Source organism: Argiope bruennichi, chromosome 3 (assembly GCF_947563725.1).
Source record: "Argiope bruennichi chromosome 3, qqArgBrue1.1, whole genome shotgun sequence".
Classification (NCBI taxonomy): Eukaryota; Metazoa; Arthropoda; class Arachnida; order Araneae; family Araneidae; genus Argiope; species Argiope bruennichi.
Window position 1 is genome coordinate 3,383,994 of NC_079153.1, and position 16,411 is coordinate 3,400,404.

The following is a 16,411-nucleotide window of genomic DNA, read 5'->3' on the forward strand; positions in this document are numbered from 1 at the left end:
TTCAGAGCAATGCATCTCCGACACATTCCATTCACTCCCACAATTTAGTCCCGCTGTGCAATCAGACAATATCCAGAAGTCATCCCTCCCTCAGAATTACGCAGCCGATGCTCCGTGCCTCACGCAGTTTTAAAACATTTTTCGAAATGAGACCGGAGGGCTTTTTCACGGAAGCCAATATTTTAAGGGACTGTCTGTGAGCTCTCTAAATGAGAAGGGGGGAGGGGGGCTGGGAAGAGAAGACTTCAATGGGGAGGGGATGGAAAATCGACGTCACGTGACGCGAATGAATTTCGTTGATGATTCGGAAGAAAGATTGACGATTTTCAGCACTAAAGGCCAAATTCAAAAAAAAAAAAAAAAAAAATGTCATTTGTTTCCCTTGAAGTCGAGGATATTATCTCATAAATCTTAAAAACTAAAAGCAAAACGTTCCTCATATATAGTAGCAAAGAAATAAATAAACAAATATCCTGTCTTTGTGCACATATTTCAATGGTTTAAAATAACGAGTTTTTTGCATAACATTTTCAAATCTTCAGAATATTTAAAATTATACAATTTGTTGTAGAAACTGGGCAATATCTATAGCAACTTTAGAAGTAAGATCAAATGTGGAGCATAGACAGACCATTAAATCTGTGTTCTTATCAAAAGAACTTATAAGCTGTAAATGAATGAAAAAAAAAGGGTAAAATATATGTTTAAGCAAAAGGGAAATACATATAAACACCAATTACAAATATGTTTATTCAAATCATGGGCGACTTGCATTCAATATTTAGGAAAAGTAACAATTTAAATTTCTGTTATATAACAAAAAGGAAATATTAGATGTCTCAAAATGTATAGAATATATGAAATTTCGACAAAATTTTCTCATTATAGTGTTCTTAATATCTTATAATCTATCCATATTTTGAGGATGGCACACGTTCTTCTATCAACATAATTAAGGTTGTAATATTTCTGGTTGAATGGCTGTCTTGAAAACATTCATTGAATAAAATCGCTCTCCATTCTCATGCGCCTTACGAGACCTAAAGGCCCACCCGTTGTCAGTTGGCTTTAGACAAGGACTCATAGATGGCCACTCAAAAACACTAACATTTTTCGAGTTTAAATAATTTTTCATAACATTGGAGGTATTGGTGCGTTCATTATCAGCCCGATATTCCAAATTTCATTCTCTCTGTGTTTTCTGCAAAAGTCCTAAGAAAATTTTCAGGTATTTATAAGTGTTTAATGAAATTTTGTCGGTTATCTAAACAGACAAACCCCACTTGACCGTGGAAACCTAAAATCGTCCATACCATTACAGATACATTATCAATTTATCTACTGGAAAAGCTCCTGTGCTCTTTTTGTAAATAAAGTCAACGTTTTATATTTGCGTCAACTTTATTGAGGTACCATGTATTCCATCACTGAAAAGGACACCCAACCATTTATCACCACATAACACATGATTATAAGTCCATTGTGAAAATTTGGAAGTGGTAATTTGTGAGTTATTTTTACATGAATCATATAACAAGATTCTATAATGCGTCTTCGAACAGTGTTCTTGGACATTTGCAACTAGGAAACGAGTCATTTCGCGAAATGGCATTTTTTGACTTGAGGTCATTTTTTGCATCTGTCTATCATTGCGTCTATCATCCGTGGACTTCCTGTAAGTTACGAGTCCTTCCTTGCGAGTTTTAATATACCATAAATCGTTCTCTTAGAACGAGTAAAAAGTTTCAACACTTCCTTGCCAGGTTTAACGAGCAATTTCAAATTCAGAATTTTACTCATTTCTTCATTAGAGGGTTGCAAAGCTTTAAGCATCTTGACACACAGAGCAAAATGACAACTGTACTTTTCGTACAACGCATTTATCAACTCCTAATTGATAATATGATTGCCTTTACCATATTTGTGTAAAATTGCACCAGTTTCTAAACTTTTCTGACAATTTATTTCTGCTTATGCTACGATTTAAAAATTGGCATTATATATGAGGAAAGAATTTCTGTTTTTTCAATATAATAGACAAAACTTATCTATACAATAAGTTGCATTGAAATTTATTATCCACAGCAAAAAATATAGGCAAAATGAAATGCGAATGGAATTAATGTACTCTTAGTCATTTTTTAATTAAACATTTCATAAGTAGCGTACTATATATTAAAATAACAACGAACTTCAAAATTTGCTATGGTAACACACATTTTTTCATCGAATTTCAAAATTACATGAAAAAGTCTTCTCAGAAATCAAATTTCATTAGTTTAAGTCTATTCGTTTCGAAATTATGGGTAAACAAAATTTTAGCCGATGTCCTGGCCTAGGGGTAGCTCGTCTTCCCCGTGATCTAGGCGTTCCGGGTTCGAGTCCTGGTTTGGGCATGGTTGTTCTCTTCCTTATGCCCTCCCTGTGAGGTGCGTGAATGAGCCCCCCTATAAAAAGGGGTTGTGCAAGCGAGTGTGAGGGTGCTATCTTCACTTGAACTAGAAGTCAGACTTCTGTCCTCGGGTGTTCAGTTGTCTTTACCCTCAGAAGCCACTGCGCAAAATTTGGCTAAAATAGTCGCACGACAAACAAAAAAAAAATGACTTTCTAATGTTAAAATAAAATTTTTGACTTTTAGTCATATCTTAAAAGAATAATGTAATTACAGATATAAACAATATTTGTGGTGAAAATACAGTGTTCTACATATTTTGCACACATATTTATCACTAAAAAGTATTTAATATGCAAAAAATTCAAAATTAAATTTAAATTTTTTAAAATGATAACATGTTTAAATTTGGGCATAAATCGAAAGACTAGGTCATTTTATGGAGGCTTGTAAAATTTCAGTTCAATTCTATGAATAATTTTTATCTTATATTAAATTTCCTGAGTTACCTCAAAAACCAGTCACATTTTTTCACGATAAGGAGAGGATTCAAAATATCGACAGTTGCCAATCAAATTCTACAAATCATGCATTTCTTTAATAAAATATTCCATGCTGTTATAATGTAAGAATACATAAAAATAAAAAAGTTTCATCAGCAGCAAAATATATAAAATCAAACTTTTTACACATTTTTACTATATATATTTTTTTAAACATTTGCTTTTATAATTGCTGCATTATTTCATTTTTATAGATAACTAGCCGCTTTCGGCGACCAGCCGGCTCGCCAATCTTAATACACGTTAAAATTTTAATAGTTAAATATTTTATAGAACTCCCATTTTAATTGCTTCTTCATTAAAATATTTTAAAACTTCAAATTTTAATAGTCATATAATTCACTCATAATATTATAAAGGCCTTCAGCCATAACGTAATATGTATCTCTCTAATTTTCTGTTAGCTCCCGCAGAATTTATGGTTTAAAATAAAGTGGAAATGATTAAACTGCAATAAATATAATAATTTTTTTTTTTTTTTTTTTTTTTACTGAAACGAAGCATTTTTTTTAAATATGAGTACTGAAAAAAGAATCTCTGAGTATTTAAATCTTATGGGCACTAAAGAATATTTTTCTTAATTTATATAATATCTCAGTTAATTTATATAATATCAAGTTTTCAATAAAGTTTTCTCAGATTCATCATGAACAGATCGATTAATTAACAATGCTTGGTTTTAAATGCATCTAACACTAAAAAAATAAACAGAATCGTTTGAAATAATCTGTCGAAAACATATTACGCCTTCAAAACCAAGTCCGTATCCGTTGTCAACAATCAGAACACAATGCACATGCGGAAATTTTCAACGCCAATTATGGTAATGCAAATGCGTGAATTTTTCTACGCTATTTGGGGTAACGCTATGAAGATTAGAATTTTTTTTTATTTCCTTTATTCTGTTTTATTTTAATTCAAAAGTACTTCAGAATGAATCTGAAAGATCGATTAATTAACAATTTTTAATTTTAAATGCATCAAACATTAAGAAAATAAACAGAATCGTTTGAAATAATCGGCCGAAAAATGTTAAGCCTAGCCTCATTACTGTTGGGGGAAAAAACTGAAGCCTTACTCATTTGGCGGTGGGGGAAATGAAAAGATTTTTTTTGGCGGGAAAGTTAGTTTTTAATTAATAATTAAAAATTCAAAAAAAGGAACCCCAGGTGCACATTCCCGACCTCCAAGGTATACATGTACCAAATTTGGTAGCTTTAGGTCAAACGGTCTGGCCTGTAGAGTGCCAACACACACACACACACACACACACATTGAGCTTTATATAAGTATAGATTTAAGTAATGAATTTGAATAATTTTGATGCATTCATCAGCTGCTGAATCATATTATTCAAAAATGGTTCACATATAATTATTTAGGTTTCACTACATCTCCCTATCATAATATTTTGGGGGAAGGGGGAGCCATATGAGGAATGCGAATTTTTTTTTAAGGGGCCGGGCGCTACTTTTTAATTTTTTTTAATTTTTTTTTTTTTTTTTTTTTGACGACATTTTACATAAGTTCCTTTAGAAAACTATTGATTCAAGATTCAAACCATTGTTTCTATGTAAACAATTCTATTCTGTTACGATTATTACAAACATGATAAAACGAGCACCACGAATCAGACAAACCTAGAATAAAACTGAGTATGTGGACTTCCAATTTCAGAGCCTTTACTCTTGATCATTAAATAATATGATTTTTTTCGCTCAACTTCTTTAGAATACGAACGAATTCACTTAGTACAAGACTGATTCATGAGTTGTGCGATATTAAAATGCAGTGGGAATAAAGAGAAAATAGGCCAGTGGTCAGCCATGAAGCCCTCTTCATATAAATACTGCAGCATTCGTGTGAAGAGGGATATGAAATCTTGACTGAGCTTCTGAAAGAAATAAAAATGCGAGTATTCGTGGCTAGGGCTGTTCCGATTGAACGAAAAAAATCGGTTTTTCAATGACAGTTTTTTGAAAAATATCGATCTATCGAAATCATGATCATGAAAATGGTTCACGATATCGCGATACAATAAATCAATTCACAATTTGCTTTTTTGATTTCGTTATGGTTATCGGTGAGTGTTTATTTGTGTTGCTCTTTTATTCTTTTTCACCTCCATACATAATTTTTGTTAATATTTCTATAGATACGGTCATATTCTAATATATAAAAATACTTATTTTAAACGCAATGTTATAAACTATAACATGCAGACATTACTTTGGCATTGACAGATTTTTAACAAATGTTATTTTCTAATTATTTTTATTCGAAAGGAAACAAATATTTTTATTATATAAATTGAAACCTCCTCTTATTGGAGTCGTTCTGATCAGTCACTATGTCAAGAGATGCTATTTATAACTTATAAACTCTATAAGTAAATAATGATATCACGATACATCGAAAAATATCTATATGTGTTGGACGATATATCGCGATGGTAAAGTTCGGTCATCTCTTAGCCCTATTCGTGGCATGTCTAGGCCTGAATGAATGTGAAGGTAACAGACAAATATTTGCGATTTTATTTATTCGGTTTAGTAAAAGTGCAGGAAACTTCTTGTTTTTCTCTTTTGTACTTCCTGGAAGTACACATTGTCTTATGTGTAAAAAGCTCCTTCATCGAGCAAGTTGACAACCTGGTTTAGTCCTGCACTTTTACTGTTTGTGACTGACCTTGCTTCAATTGCTGTTGAAAAAACTGCCCTGTATCCCGATCCCGAGACCTCTGTGGAGAGGATTTATTTCTCCCCTCTCTCTCATAAGGCCATGTTTAAAACCAAGTACATGGGTGAGGTAATAAGCGACTGATTCGCATTTGCAGTGATAAAAGATAGGATATTAAAATTGCAATTTCCGCCCACTTTGCTGAAATACGGTATTAATTTCAAAGCAAATGGTACGAAAAATCGGCAATAGTAATAAATTTAATTTAGGATGCAATGTTTTTTCTTAATATTCCAAAGAATTCCTAATTTCCTCTATTTACTTAAGGCGCAGGACATAAATATCTTGCAGAAGATCAATAACAAAGAAATGACTCAGATCACGTTCAAAACAAGATACAAACGTTCTCTAGACAAAAGTTTTAAGAGCGACAACGGCGAACATAAGGTTTTACTAATAAAATAAATAATGATACGTTCTCAAATGGAAAAAAAAATATTGCTTTTATATAGGGAAAACAAATGATGCTAATTTTGTATGCGAAGGAGGGTGGGGGAGTTATGCCTAGAAAATTTGAATTCTCTTTATAACGAATATTGATTCAGTTGACACTATAACTGGATAGATAATATTTTGAAATAACACTTAAAAATGTATTCATTTTAGTTTTGGCATGGAAATTTTGTGTTACATCTGTATATGTAGCTGTTGATTTGAAACAGAACAATATAGGTAAATGGTGATATTTATACAAGCCTTATTTTTTAAAAGAAATGTCTCAAGCATACAATGCTGAAGGCTAACCAATCTTATTTTAAAAATGAATGAATCTTCATTCAGAACCGTATAGTCAACATATGAAACAAGAGCATCTGATTTCGGAATTAAATTGTCTGATGCATTACGTGAGCAAATATTGATTTTTTAAAAAAAGTGAATAATTAAAATTTCTAGGGGCTGAAACTAGCTTATCCATTTTAAATTTCGCCCATTTAATAGAAGATCAGATGTCAATTTCATATAAAAAATAAGTAATTGCATCCAGCTTAATTCCGCAATTTTCCTAAATCACCATCCTCTTCCCCCAGACGTTTCATAATTCTCCATTTCTATTTTAGACCAAGCACGTATGTGCCTTACCGAAGATCAACAACAACACAGAAATGACTCAGCTCCCGACAGAAAGAAAAGAACAGCTGCTTCTGTACGAAGTAACAAAGACAACAGAAAAAAGAAAAGAAAGAAAAAATGGCCACTTGGCATTCGGAATGTTTACCCCTACTCTATCATCCAGTCCTCGCATCTCGTAATCAAATTCTGAACCTTTTACCGTAATTGTGCCATTTGGTCACCCCCCGTCGCTCCACTCATTAACTCTAAGCAAAGAACGACTTTCTTTTGGAGATTTTTTTGATCTTATTTCTTTCCAAGAACGTGTAAGAGCAACGGGAAAGTCATCTCACGGTCATTTGCTCTCCGATTAAAAGAAAAGAACGCTGATTCGATGTTAAATACTCGGATTCTGCTGCTGGGGGAAGGAAAGTTTTTCCACATACTCTCTTCGGAGTGAGGCGGAGGGAAGTTGGAAGCGAAGCAGATCTAAGTTTAGTGATCTCAGTCGCCACTCAGGATGGCATTTCGCTTGAAAGTTGAGCGGAGACATTCCTCCCACTGTCGATTAAAGAAAAATTGAAGGTTTTTTGTTGTTAGGTGAAGAGATATTAGCTTTTGATATATACTGATTTGATCTATGATTGCTGCTTTGCAAAAAATAAATAAATAATCAACTACAACAATATTGCCCATTATTAGCAGACAGAATTTGAAGTTTTAAGTTAATATCGATTTTTAACCTGATATCTAAAATTGAAGCCATAAAAAAGAAGAAAGATTATTTGAATTATTTTGTGCATTATATTACTTTTAAGCATTATTTTGAATGCATAAAAACTGATTCAAAATAACATAATCCTTCGATAATGATAAAGTCTCGGCTTTGAAGCCAGAGTCTCCCGAATTCAAGACCTAATACTACTACAAATGCACAATATGAGAGGGAGTGGAAGACAAACACTATTCAGTTGATCAACAGTTTTGGAAAAAAGGTTTTGGATCAGACGTCATCTGATCACAATTCGAAATTGAGACGCCCTTAATATTACCCTTGCATAGATTCAAAAAGTGGAAATTAATCTAACTAAACTGAATTTTTAAATTTTGCATTGCTGACCTTTGTGAACACCATAAAAGAAGCTTACAGTAGAGCAAATATCTTCTGAATAGCTCGCTCGTATATTTAATTAATTAAAATTTCTTCAAAAATATTAGTTATGAAACCATTTTATTTAAAATGCTTCATTAATAAGTCCTAAAAAATTTTGATATTAAATTTCACTATAATTATGTCTAGTAAATGTCGCACAGATTAGTTAACTTTCCTGCATATATATATATATATATATATATATATATATATATATATATATATATATATATATATATATATATATATGGAATAATCAATTGAAAAAAAAATAGGAAAATTTCAAATTTCTTTTCATTCGAACATGGATTAAATATCTGCTCTCTGTTTAAAAATATATCGATAAATCTTTGCTCCTGGATATTCACTATTTCCCTGTTAGCAAGCCGGACTCCTGACAGATGGTATATGTCCAAAAACGGAAGAGTAACTTTCGATTTTATTCCTAATCCAGAAATAAAAATAAGAAGATACTATCCACTGGTAATCCAAATTATATCAGGACATGGGAGATTTCCTGCATATTTCCAAAGATTTGGTAGGATGGAGGAAAATAAATGCATTTGTGGAGGAATCGGCGCTGTTTACCACTATTTAAAGGGGTGCATTGAAATCTCAGAGTTAAGAAAAAATCTGAAAATTATAAATAATGACTTAAGTACAGTACTGAGGGTACCCGGTAATCTTAAAACTCTGAAGGACATGATGTCAAAAATTGTCAATTTTTTACAGACTATTTGAGAGTTTGTAGATAAGGAAGAAGGACGGTAATTGACCACTTTGTGGCCAATTACCTCGAAGAGAATGCCAATTTGACAAATCGGTCAATGCATGGATGGACAATGCTTAAGATAGCAGTCGGCCACAACAAATCCTGTCGATTGTAAAGAATTTGACTCGAGAATTTCCAGGGGGTGGATGGCGGCACTCTATTGGTGTAGATCAGGAGTGATGACATCACGCCGGAGTTCGTTGATCAGACGGAGAATTTTTTCGGCGGGAGTCAGCGTGGTGCTGTGCGTGATGCCGTGTTGTGTACGGTAGTGTTGAAAGTAAAAGGCCTTGATGCCTTGTGATGGTGTTCTATCTTGTGGATCAAGATAATGGTCTTGGGAATGGATTTTCAAATATTGTAATGTATGAATTTCCTGTTGTTTATATGTTGTGAATGTTTTTTATGTTATGTGTTTTATGTTGTGTGCGTGTATTGTCCGACTGTGATGTTATAAATAAACAAATTTAAAAGACAAATTTAGCCTATTCACTCGGCTGTATTTTCATGACATCACACGATATTGCTACGTTCAGTGGCGGCGGGATGGTCGACTGTACGAAAGAAGAAGAAGATGAAGCAAATCGGACTCCATTTCTCCAGAATTTTGAAGGAAAGAAGATTTCTCCTCCATTTCCTCCTCTAATTTTATAAGGGTTGATGATGAAAGAAAGTGGAATAGAATGCGTTGAGAGTTTTGAAGCAAAGTGTCACAAATTTATGCTGAAATAGGGTCGAAGTTATGAACTGGGGATCACTTTTCAGCCCTTAACAACAAGAAATTGAGATTATTGGAAAATTTTCAATACAAAAATTTTTCATTACGAGGAAGTGATAATTAATCTGATTGGAATTTTCTATCTTCAACCGTAAGCAGAATATGACGAAATAAAACTGTTGGGATGAAGCGAGCGGACTATTTTTCTCGCGTAGGAATATCTGTGTGACTACGCTTCTGGCGCTTCGTTCCTGCACCGTTCCTCCCACGAAAAAGATGTTGCGTGCGTAATTGTTAATACCTGTGTTTTTCATTTCGTTTTCTGTGTCTAATAAATGTGCTGTCTTCAAGAACCATGCTGAGATTATTGAAAAGTAACAACAAATTGGTAGCAGAGCGTGGTTCTGGTTCGTGGTAAATGTTTCGTTAAAATTTCTAAGTGAACTGTGTGACTGAAACGAAACTGTCAAAAACGAAATTTCCAGCATGGATAAATTAAATGTCCCTGAGCTGAATGGAACTAATTATTTTATTTGGGCATTGAAAACACAGGCAGCGCTGAGTTTGAAAAGATTGGACTCTGTTATATCCGTGGTGAAACCAGATAATCTAAGTGAAAAAGATGCAGCAGAATGGAACCAGAAAAATTCTGACGCCGTTGCTTACATTAAGTTATCATTGTCAGATGAACAGGCCCTACAGTTCGCAGCAGAGGAAAATGCAAAAATTCTTTGGGATAAAATAAAGTCAACATTTACGGGTCAAGCAGAAGACCGCAAAATGGATGCTGGCAATGAATTGAAAAATCTCCAAATGAAAAATAATGAATCGGCAAATGATTATGTTGCCAGAGCAAGAGGAATTGCTACAAAATGTCATTCTTTAGGACTGGATGTCACACCTAGGGAGCTCGTTTTTTATACAGTGCGCGGACTAAAAGGAAAATTCTCTAAAGTGCGAGAAATTCTAAAAACCCAACGTGACAAGTCAATGGACGAAATATTAGAAATTTTACGTGAAGAAGAAAATACCTGTTATTCGCCGACGAGTACTCGCGCTGAAGGAATCAGTGCGGAAGTATTTTATTCTAGAAAAAACAAAAGTTCTGGTGTAAGGCTCTGTTACATCTGCAGACGCCCAAATCATATCGCCAAGGACTGTTTTTACAGGAATAAAAATGCTAGTAGAAGTGCTCCATGTAATGAAAATAATCAAAGGAGAAATGCACAACATCGTGCCAATCAATCAACAAAACGACGAAGTGTTAGTGATGTCTTTACTACTTCTCATCAAGAAGAAAGCCTAAGTGATAAAATATGGTTGCTGGACAGTGGAGCTTCTTGTCATATGGCCAAAGACGGTATGTTGTTTGAAAAAATAATCCCTGAAACAAGTGATATTTATTTAGCTGGTAAAGACTCTAAAATTTTGTGCGAGGGAATCGGAACAGTTAAAACAAAAACTGTAAGTAATAATCCTAGAAATTTAACAATTACTAATGTTAGCTATGTTCCTGAACTAAGATATAATTTATTGTCAGTAACTTGTTTGATGGATAAGGGTTGTAAAATTAAATCGAATAATAATTGTATGTTGATTTTTGATAAAGATAATAATTTAGTTACTAAAGCTTTTAAAAATAACAATAGATTAGAATTATATTTGGATCCATTGTATAATTCAGAGTGTAATTTTTCTAAACAATACACTAGTAATTATGAGATGTGGCATTACATATTATGCCATTTAAATCCTAAATATATGCTTAAAATGAAAGATTATATTGATATTAATGATATAAATGATTTTAGATGTGAAACTTGTGACATAAGTAAGATAACCAGAAAAACTCATCCTAATATTGATGTAAATCAAAGTTCCGAAATTCTTGAGTTGATTCATGCTGATCTGTGTGGTCCTATTTAACCTGAATCATTTGGTGGCGCAAAATATTTCATGATATTGGTGGATGATTTTTCTGGCATGTATTTTACTTATTTCTTAAAAAATAAAAATGAAGTGCTTAATATAATTTCGCAATTTAAAGCAAAATATGAAAATTTAACCGATAAAAGAATTAAAAAATTAAGAACTGACAATGGCTTAGAATTTGTAAATAAACAACTTGATACTTATCTTGCTAATTCAGGAATATTTCATGAAAAAACTATTCCATATAATAGTGAAAGTAATGGTAAAGCTGAAAGGGCGAACCGCATTCTGTTAGAAAGGGCTAGATCTTTGTTATATGAAAGTGAGCTTCCATTAAAATTTTGGGCCGGAGCCATTAATTGTAGCACCCAAGTGTCTAATGTAACCTCACGTAAAGGAAAAGAAAAAATGTCTCTTGAAATTTGGACAGGTAGAAAACCGAAATTGAATTATCTTAAGAAATTCAGCTGTGTGGCTTATTTTCACGTTCCGAAAGTAATGAGAAATAAATTTGAAGTTCCAGGAAAACGTGGTATAATGCTAGAATACGCTAGAGAAAGAAAGGGTTATCGAATTTATGACATCAAAAGCCGAAAAATAATAGAAGAGAGATCAGTTAAATTCAATGAATCTTTAAAAGGTAATACTTATTTGGGGAAAACGAAAGCAGAAACTTGGGATATTAATTCACTGCTTGAAACTTCACCAGCGGCATGCGAGATAAATCAAAAAACAAAAAGTGAAATATCTAGTTTAGAAATTCCTGACGAATCGGCAGAGGATGAGAATAGTGATTCATCAATTCCATACCATAGTAGAACTTCGCGTCAGACAGACGCCTCTATAGGGGATGAAAACGAAACACCAGATGTTGAATCAAGTAGTAATAATATCGTAAATCAGATTACAGTCGGACATTCGGAAAGGCTCCAATCTAAACAAATGTCAGCTAATGTAGTTTATAACATTCCTCCAAATACATACTTAGAGGCAAAAAATAGTGCCGATTGGAAGAACTGGGAAAGAGCAATGAAAAATGAATTGGATTCTTTAAATAAACACGAAGTTTGGGAAATAGTAAATAAGACTGCAAAAACAAAATTAATAAAAAGTAAATGGTTATACACTTTAAAACAAAATAACTCTGGGGAAACAAAATATAAAGTGAGACTTGTAGCAGAAGGTTTTAATCAAATAAAAAATAAAGATTTTTCCGAGTCGTATTCACCCGTTGTGAACATCGAATCTTTCAGAATATTAATGGCACTTGCATCTAAATTAAATTTATTTTTTAAGTGCTTTGATGTTAAAACTGCATATTTATATAGTGATATTGAAGAAATTGTTTATATGTTACCTCTACCTGGTTATGAAAAATTAATTGGAGATGAAAAAGTTTGTAAATTGCAAAAGAGTATCTATGGCTTACCACAATCTGTTAGAAACTGGTATATGACTATAAAGGGTGAATTAGAAAAATTAGGATTAATGCAACTGGCCTCTGACAATTGTGTATTCATTAAAACTGTTGGTAAAAATATTTTTATATTATGTATGTATGTAGATGATTTAGCAATTTTTTCTAATAATGATGAAATGTATCAAGAGATTGTAAATAGCATCAAAAGCATATTTGAATTACAAGAGAACAAAACCGGTAAATTTTTAGGCATAGAAATTGTTAAACATGAAAATGGTATTAGTCTGTGTCAATCTGAAACTATTGAATCATTATTGTTTAAACATAATCTAGAAAAATGTAAAAGTGTTAAAACTCCAATTGTAAAAGGAGAAGATAAGAGTTTCCCTTCCACAAATGAACCCGTTGACATCACGATGTATCAAGAATTAATTGGTGAACTTTTATATTTAGCAAATAGAACGCGGCCTGATTTATCATTTGTAACAACATATTTGTCACAATTTAATCATAAACCAGAAAAAAAGCACTATAATTTGGCTAAAAGAGTACTAAGATATTTAATGGGTTCAAAAGATAAAAAATTGTTTTATGACAGTAAGTTTGGTTTTCTTAATGCAAGTTCTGATGCTAGTTAAGGGAATGCAGAAAATGACAAATCATTTTCTGGTGGTGTAATTAAATTGGGTAATTCATTAATTTCATGGAAATGTCATAAACAAAAAAGTGTCAGTCTGTCAACATGTGAAGCTGAGTTATTTGCTATTTCTGAAATATGTAAAGACATTAGTTGGACTGTAAACTTATTAACTGAGTTAAACTGTAAACAATTTATAAATAATGCTGTAACCTTAAACTCAGATAGTCAAGCAGCAATTCAGTGGATTAAGTGCACCAGGTCTTCAAATAAATCAAGACATATGAATTTACGTTTTCATTTTGTGAAAGATTTGTTGAAAGATAATGTAATTAAATTAAAATATGTTCAAACAGAATGTTTAATTGCAGATTTTCTTACAAAAGCTGTAAGTGAAGAAAAGCTAAAGTATTCTGTGAAAAATATTTCGTTAATTTCTTAATTTTTGTATGTACATATAATTTTTTGTATTGTTGTGTGTATTTAATTTTTATATGTATTATAAATGCTCGAAAAATGTCACTCGCAGGAGGGGTGTGTTGGGATGAAGCGAGCGGACTATTTTTCTCACGTAGGAATATCTGTGTGACTACGCTTCTGGCGCTTCGTTCCGGCACCATTCCTCCCGCGAACAAGATGCTGTGTGCGTAATTGCCAATACCTGTGTTCTTTTTATTTCGTTTTCTGTGTCTAATAAATGTGCTGTCTTCAAGAACCATGCTGAGATTATTGAAAAGTAACAACAAAAACGTTATCACTCTCAAGAAGGAAGGAAGGCCCATCAACGGAACTCGACCGAAATATTCACACCCCCCCCCAAAAAAAAAAAACACATGTCTCCAGTTCGAATAAAATCAAAATTATACTAATTGTCGTTTCTATCGAAATGTTTATTCACCCTACAACATATCACTCGCCAGTTCGAATCCAACCAAAATTACTCTAATCATCATTTTACCAAATGTCTTTTCTTTGTTTCTTGTTTTGTTGTTCTTGGTGCTAAACTTTCTCAAATGACAAAAATAAAGAAAATCGAATATGCGATTTGAAAAAAAAAAGTTTCTTCCGATTGATGGATATGATGCAAAATTTGTTAAATATTTACATTTATATTCATAAGATCATACCAAAATTCCCACATGTAATAAGTACGATTTTTTAGTTGACGCATTCATAACATAATTCCGAAAATCGTTTTTCGGGGCAAGAAGTTTATAAAATATCAAATTTTATTAAAATCTCGAGTATTATAACTAATATTCAGGAAAGTTTATTATTATTATTATTTTTTTTCTTTTTGTGATTCCTGTCTTATAAATCGTTTGCTAGAATACAGTTTTAAATAATGTTTCAAAGAATTTAACAAAATCCATAAATATATTACACTAAATTCATCGCCTCACTTTTATTTTGTATCATTGAAATTTAAATGCGAAAAAAAAACTAAATATAAATTAAAATATAAATGCGACTAAAACTGAAAATTGAGCATTTTGGATAAGGTCCACGAATGTTTAGATTTTTATTTTCAATCTCCCACACGAGTATTGCGTGCTTCGAAGAACAGCAAGAAAAGCGATTGTGTATTTTGGACACTTTTTTGTAACGATGATTTCAATCGAAATTTGTCGTAGAACTACAATTTAGATTGCAAAATCGCGGACTCAAAGGAGTCGAGTCTTTGCGATTCTGAGTTATCGCTTTGACATGCATGCGAATGTAGATTAATCTGTTGATGAGTTTTGGTCAGTATTAGATGCGGAGCTACACTTTAGATGCTCAATTTGTGCTTTTATTCATCTAACCCTTTATATTTTATAATAGATGTGTGTATATATACAAATTTCCTTTTTAATTGATAGAAATCTGCAAATTTGGTGTAAAGGCCTTATACCAAATTTCATATATTTAGTTCAAAGCGTTTTCGAGTTATCTTGTTCATAGATAGAGAAAATGAGACAGGCAAACAGACGTCATTTTAAACATGTGTCTTTCGGACTCAGAGATCTAACACGTGATGATAAGTCAAACATTCTCGAGTTCTCCTGTTAGAATTGTTTGATGAATACAGTGCTATCCTCTTTGTATATTTCTTGTACTAGAAAGTAAAAAAGAAGGTTAAAAGCTACGTCGAGTTCCAGGCATGAGTTTTGAAAAATGATGGATTTGAAGAGTAGTACGATTCCACGATTCACGCATTAGCGCTTGTCAATCCAAACTCAAAAACTGTTTAGCAGTACAGCTTCATCAAGAATAACTTCCACCTATGAAATCCCAGAAGCTTCATACGTTATTAATGTTAGAAAAAGGAGGAGGCGAAAACCAATTTGGACAAGCAATAAATAAATAGCACGTAAAAGACGGTGAGAATGGAGTTGGAAACACCATAAGTGCGATGTTGACAAGTGATTGACACTCATTTTTGCTTTTGGCAAAGTTTCTGATAACCTCATCTTACACCTTTAAATCACGAGTTGGAAATGCCGAGCTTTTTAGGATGTTTTTAAAAGCATGAGATTTAGATTATGTTGCCCTTTGCAATGTTGTGAATTAATATATTATACTGAAAATATTACTCTGATTTTAATTTTAAAATGTTTAAAAGTTTTAATTAAAACTGAAGAATGTAATAACCCAATTCAAAAGAATATATTTTTAAAAAATTATCAAAGTTTCTTTTATTAAATTGGAGTCCACAGGATGAAATAAAATTTAATCAGATTATTGATTCAGAATTCTTTTTATTTTAAGTTGAATATATTGAGTAGAAGATTTAATTAGGACAAGTTTGCAAAAATGCTTTTGAGATGCGTTATTTAAAGAAAATATACTTCAAAAATTTTGAAACTTATTTTCAGACGAATTAAATTTAAGAAAATAATTCAACAATCGCTGAAAAATATTTTTAAAAAATAAGAAGAGAATAATTCTTTTGAATGAGAATAAGAGAGAAGATGAGATAAATTCGTAATCGAATTCCCCGACATTATCGTAGAGAATTTCCTTTATATTATGTCATGAATTCTTGGCATGGA